Raw genomic sequence first — 6,607 nt, 5'->3', positions numbered from 1 at the left:
ATTCAGATATGTGTTTACTATTCCCTACCAGCAATTAGAATAACAGAATAACAGAATTGGAAGGTACTTGGTCCAGGTTTTCTAGTCCAGCTCTCTGCTCAAACAGGAAACTCTGTACAATTCCAGACAAGTGGTTATCCAATGACTTCTTAAAAACTTCCAGTAATGGAATACCCAAAACCTCTGAAGGGAAGGCGTTCCACTGTTTAAGGGTTCTGTTAGAAAATATCTCCTTATTTCTAGGTTGCCTCTCTATTTGATTAGTTTGCTTTGGTAAGGCCATGCTTGGAATACTGCATTCAGTTTTGGTCACCATGATGTAAAAAAGATTCTGAGACTCTAGAAAGAGTGCAGAGAAGAGCAACAAAGGTGATTAGGGGACTGGAGGCTAAAACATATAAAGAACGATTGCAGGAACTGGGTATGTCTAGTTTAATAGAAAGAAGGACTAGGGGAGACATGATAGCAGTGTTCCAATATCTCAGGGGTTGCCACAAAAAAGAGTGAGTCAAACTATTCTCCAGGGCACCTGAGTGTAGAATAAGAAGCAATGGGTGGAAACTAATCAAGGAGAGAAACAACTTAGAACTAAGGAGAAATTTCCTGACAGTTACAACAATTAATTAATGGAACAGCTTCCCTCTAGAAGTTGTGAATGTCCCAACACTGGAAGTCTTTAAGAAGATGTTGGATAACCATTTGTCTGAAACAGTATAGGGTTTCCTGCCTAGGCAGGGGGTTGGACTAGAAGACCTTCAAGGTCCCTTCCAACTCTGTTATTCTATTCTATTCTAAAGTTTCCATCCATTATTTCTTGTTCTGCCTTCAGGTGCATTGGAGAATAGATTGACCTCTTTGTGAGAGCCCCTGAGATATTGGAACACTGCTATCATGTCTCCCCTAGTCCTTCTTTTCACTAAATTAGACATACCCGGTTCCTGCAACCATTTTTCATAGGTTTTAGCCTCCAGTCTTCTAATCATCTTTGTTGCTCTTCTCTGCACTCTTTCTGGAATCTCAACGTTTTTTTTATATTGTGACAACCAAAACTGAATGCAATATTCCAAATATTCCAATTACCAAGACATTATGAAGAATCTTGGAATTCATTTACTCTGAAAAGTAAAATGAATATTTAAAAGGGAAAGATTCAGGGTGAAAGTAATTAAGTCAAGATTTTTGCAAGTTGAAGTCTGAACACATCCCACACTATGAGGTTGGTAAAGCTCTCTTATGCCATAATAAGCATACTAATCTCTGAAATGCCATAAAACACTCAGTTTTTACTTCCATAAACTATTATTATTTGCTTTCAGGAAGGCAAATCCTCAAAGAGTTGAACCTCTGCGCTCTTTATTGGTGTAATATAGACTTCTGCATCTTTTCCAACCAACTATGGTTTTACACCTCTTGTGTTGGCATATTTTTTTTTTATTTCTAAAATCTTTTTTATAGTTATGAAGCCTTAAAATTCTTACATTAGCTAAGTTAAATCTTTGTTTTATAAAGTTCAAATAAAACTGCCAGCACATGTTCAACTTTAAAATGAGGAAAAATAAAAGATAAAAAATGGTTCTATACACAAAGTAATCTTTCTAAAACAATACTTTAAAAAGTAAGATTGCTTTCCTATTTCCTTTGATTCTCTCTCTCTCTCTCTCTCTCTCTCTCTCTCTCTCTCTCTCTCTCTCTCTCTCTCTCTCTCTCTCTCTCTCTCTCTCTCTCTCTCTCTCTCTCTCTCTGTGAGAGTGTGTGTGTGTGTGTGTGTGTGTGTGTGTGTTTGAGTTAGGGTTGATTCCTAGTGACTGCCTAGACTAGTCCCTGCAGGTGGGAGGGGTCCAAGATTTCAGAAGTGATTTGCAATTGCCTTGGTTAGGAGTTCTGGGGCAGAGAGAAAGTGACTGGCCCAATGTAACCCAGCTTTATGCCTTTATGCCTAAGGCAGCACTAGAACTCACAGTCTCCCAGTTTCTAGCTGATGCCTTAAACACTAGACCAGTTTCTATCTGATGCCTCCCAGTTTCTAGCTGATGCCTTAAACACTACACCAAATTGGCTTACTTTTGACTTTTTCCAGGCTGCTTATTTTATTCCCCCTCTTCAGCTTTAACCTGATATAAATAGGATTAAAAATAATGAACATATATTATAACTATGGTTTGTTGCGCAGACTAGATATGCCATTTTTATCCACCCATTGAGTTCCTACCAAGGACCCAGAATATGCAGAGGTTGATGTTTGAGGGTATTGGAGGTATTATAGCAGAATGTAAGCTGCTCTAAGTAAAGCTGCTATTATCAAATCTATAGTTCTTCACACAGTCAGCAGATATTCAGACTGGGTTTGGTATTTTTGTCTGCCTAGGATGTAAGGCGTTCTGATTAAAGCTGCCTTTTGCAATTGACTGGTGGTGAATTTGTCAATGCTGATGCTGTTCAAGTGGTGATGCTCCAATTGTTTTGGGATTGCACCAGTGGTGGGATTCAAGTAATTTAACAACCTGTTCTCTGCCCTAATGATTTATTCCAATAACCAGTTTGCCAAACTGCTCAGAAAGTTAACAACCGGTTCTCCCAAAATGGTGCAAACTGGCTGAATCCCACCACTGGATTACACCCAAGGTGCCTATTACAATTAGTACTACCTTTGCTTTCTTTTGCCACAGTTGTTCTATTTCTATTTGCAGGTCCATCTTGCAGGTTGAAGAGGCTCTCAGCGACTTACACTAAATACCTTCTCTACAATTCTAGCCTTGGTAAGTTGTTCTACGCTGGCCTAGATTTGTTTGCTCCTATTTTCATATTCTGTGTACAACATATATAGGATAAAGCACCTAAATTAAATAAAATATAAATAAAGGTCAAACTTCTTGGGATGGAATGCAGGACTGAAAGGACATTAAATTTTGGGGGCAGAAAGTGGCTATTACACATTCTTGTTCACAGTGGTATGTAATGGAAGATTGTTTTATTTGAAAATGCATAGGAGAAATATACTTTAAATAGCTAAAATATTACAGAGCAGAGTTAGCTGGTTGCACATAATATACTGAATTTGGCATTGTAATGAAAATCCGAAGAGGCAATTAATATTTGGAACAAAAAGCAGACAAGCAACAAAAGACATAAAAAAATTCCAATCAGAGACATAGAGAATAGCAGGTGGCCTTTGTAGAAATGCTCTAATAAATACTATAATTTCTCCATGTTTTTCTGTTGTTGTTTTTAGCTGTGCTAGTATATCCCTGGGGAATAATAATACTTAACATTTATATAACATATTTCAAGGGTTTGGTGCACTTCCCACACATTACTACAGTAGTCCTAACAATAGCCAAATAAGCTTAGGATCACAGAAGTTCTCCGCAGCCTGGATTATTTATTGGCACCTAAGGCTAAGATTTTAGTCTTTCCCAACTAACAACTGTCCAATCACCTTTGCCAGCTACCCATGCTTTAATTAACCTCCAGACAAGATTCCTAATATATGCATTCCACAAGATGCCTTTGTAAAATATATGGAAATTATAACTGATCCAGGAGAAAGTGGAAAACACAATAAGGGATCATAATCACAGCAGAAATATTCACATACTTGTCCCAAAGGTGTTTTTTTCAGGAGGCAACTGGACTTTCCTGTTCTTTTTTCTTTTGAAGATGTTTTGCTTCTCATCCAAGCAGCTTCTTCAGCTCTGACAGGATAGTGGAGAATGAACCAACTGTCTTCAAGGAATATAAATCCTTCCATTCCCTACTATCCTGTAAGAGCTGAAAAAGCTTCTTGGATTAGAAGTGAAACATCTTCAAAAGAAAAAACAAGAAAATTAGAGACGGAAATTGCAATCCCAATTATGAGTCTTAATTGGGAATTACCTGTACTGCATACTTCAGATTGAAAGACTGAGAGGCTATCTTAGAGTAACAAATAAGTAAACCAATAATAAAAGACAAGCAAATATTCAACAACGTCTCGGGTCTTCACAGGACTGGCCCCAAAGAGCTGTTTGTCTAATCATGCAAAGGTCAAAGTGACATTATCCCCTTTTCAGCTGCTGAAGGCAAGCACATCAGAACAGAACCCACTTCAACACTGATGTCTATGCAAAGTTTGTTGCCTCTAAGGTAATGAGTTAGCATGGAGACATCTTAGCCAAGAAGACACTTGGAAACTCTGTTTGCACTTCAACTTCTGACAGCTTGAAAGTTGTATTAGCAAACCCACTGGGCTTCTACACTACCCCAAAAGTTCACAATTTTACTTACAGCTGCAGGATGTTATGTGGCTTGTGAGTCCCATTGCAGGTAGTCCTCAAATTACAACCAATAATTTAGCAAACATTCAAAGTTCCAATAGTACTGAAAAAAAATGACTTACAGCCTATCCTCATGCTTATGACTATCCCAGTGTTCCCACGATCATATGATCAAAATGTAGGCACTTGGCAACTGGTATTATTTACACTGGTTGCAGTGCCCTATCAAGTGCCATGTGATCATCGCATGCAACTTTCCTAGCTAGCATCTGATAATGTCAGTGGATGAAGTTGGATTCACTTAATGTCCACATGATTAACTTAACAACAGTGATTCACTTAACGACTGTGGCAAAAATGATCGTAAAATCAGAAGGATTCACTTAACAACCATCTTGCTTAACAATGGAAATTCTAATTCCATTTGTGGTTGTAAGTAGAGGACTACTTGCATTATGAAGTCTCATTGACCACTAACATAGAACTTGGCACCACGATTTCACCCTCCTATGTTGAAACAGGAAACATGCATAAAAGTGTAGTATGTACAACTTAATTTGTTAAGATTGTGCTTTTTCAAAAAGGACCTCTCACACTCTTTACAGGAACAAAAGGATGGAGGTGGGGGCAAAATCTTACCACTACCCATCCATTTCATCCACTTCCAATTCTTCCACATTTAATATGCCATGGCAATCTCATAAGTCCACCAAACTTGATGTTTTAGAATCCAGAGAGTTTATGAACTCTTCCATATGAACTCATTGTGATTGACTTCTCAAAAAAATTCCTGTTCTTTAGCTACCATTTTACTGGTACTCTGGATAATAGATCTATCAATTAATAGAAAAGTATTTTTTTCCACAGATGCATTTGTATGTAGCTTACTGGAACTATCTTTGGTTTCCTGGTCAAACTGTTGCAGCTGAAATTTTAATGGGATTTATGGGATGTAACCAGCAGATGCAGCATAATTTATTTCCCTTCTCTGGCATTTCTCATATTGAGAGAAGCAAAAGCAAATACTGACTTTTGTAGTCCTACAACTTATTCACATTAGTTACCCCATCACCAGAACAGGAGAGCAACTATTTTTTGAGGGCAGAAACAAACAAAGTCTGCCTTTACTCAGCTCCCTGTGCAATTTCCTGCTGTGATTTGAAAGTAGCCTTTTTGTGTTCTGTCACCTTGAGTGCTTTTGTCATTTCTGCTGTCATTTACTTTCTTACAGACTAATACCACCAGTTCATTGACTATTTTACAAAGGAAGAAATGCCCATTCAACTGAATCAATGATTACTATGCACTGTAATGGGTTCTACGCCTTCTTTTACTAATACTGCTGAAATGGTTCTAAATCCTGCAGGGTTTCTACAGGTTTTTTTATTGGTTTTCCAGATAAAAGAGTAGAAAGGCACCAATATTTATTTTAAAGCTGATTGTTATACCTGGGTATATGTATATTTTATACTTTAATTTGCTATATACAGTTAAAGTTAACTTTGTGCATGTAATACACACACACACACACACACACAATAAAACCCTAATAAATTATGTATTTATAGGATTTATAGAGTACCCTAATCCATGAAAATTCTATGTGGCTCACAAAATACAACCATAAAAAGCAAAAAGGTTAAGGTTAAAATAAACAATTGCATTGTCCCTCAAAAAATGTTATTCCATAGTTATTCAAAAGTCCCAAATGTCACGCTAAGGATCCATCAAACACTCTGGTGCAGGCCTGGATGTAGAGTCAGTTTTTTTCATTTAAATAAGGCCAGTGTAGCATTTGTAAGATCTCACATGAAATGGGATTACAGACAGAGAAGCCCATTTCCCTAGTTCCAGGAGATGATAATGTTTAATCAAAGAGATCTACTGTGAAGGTCAGTAAAATGAGGAGCCAGATTGTTAGAGGCTATATGCCGACTCTGTAAACTGCTTAGAGAGGGCTGTAAAGCATTGTGAAGCAGCATAGACGTCTAAGTGCTATTACTATTGCTGTATGTGATAATCAGCACACTGAATTGCCCTGAATAGCCCACTGGCAACTAGAGCAGCTCATACAGTTTCCAAACAGTCTTCAGGGCAGACCCATATGCAATTAATTGCAATAGTCCAATCAAACAGTGACCAAGCCATGAGGGACTGTTGTAAATGCATCCAATCTAGGTGTGAGAACAATTGGTACCAACTAGTGGTACAATGCTGTCTGGTCCCAGATACTATCTGCTGCTTGAGAAGGACTTATTAGTCTGAGAAGACCCCTGCCTCCAAACTGCCAGTGCTGAAGAGACAGCAAACAGAACCAAAATTTGAAGCACTTCAGGTTTGAGAGGTTCAAACAT

This window comes from Thamnophis sirtalis, unplaced genomic scaffold, assembly GCF_051295495.1.
Source record: "Thamnophis sirtalis isolate CommonGarterSnake01/CBP01778 unplaced genomic scaffold, rThaSir2_p1.2 scaffold_9, whole genome shotgun sequence".
Classification (NCBI taxonomy): Eukaryota; Metazoa; Chordata; class Lepidosauria; order Squamata; family Natricidae; genus Thamnophis; species Thamnophis sirtalis.
Note: the sequence above shows the minus strand (reverse complement) of the source record.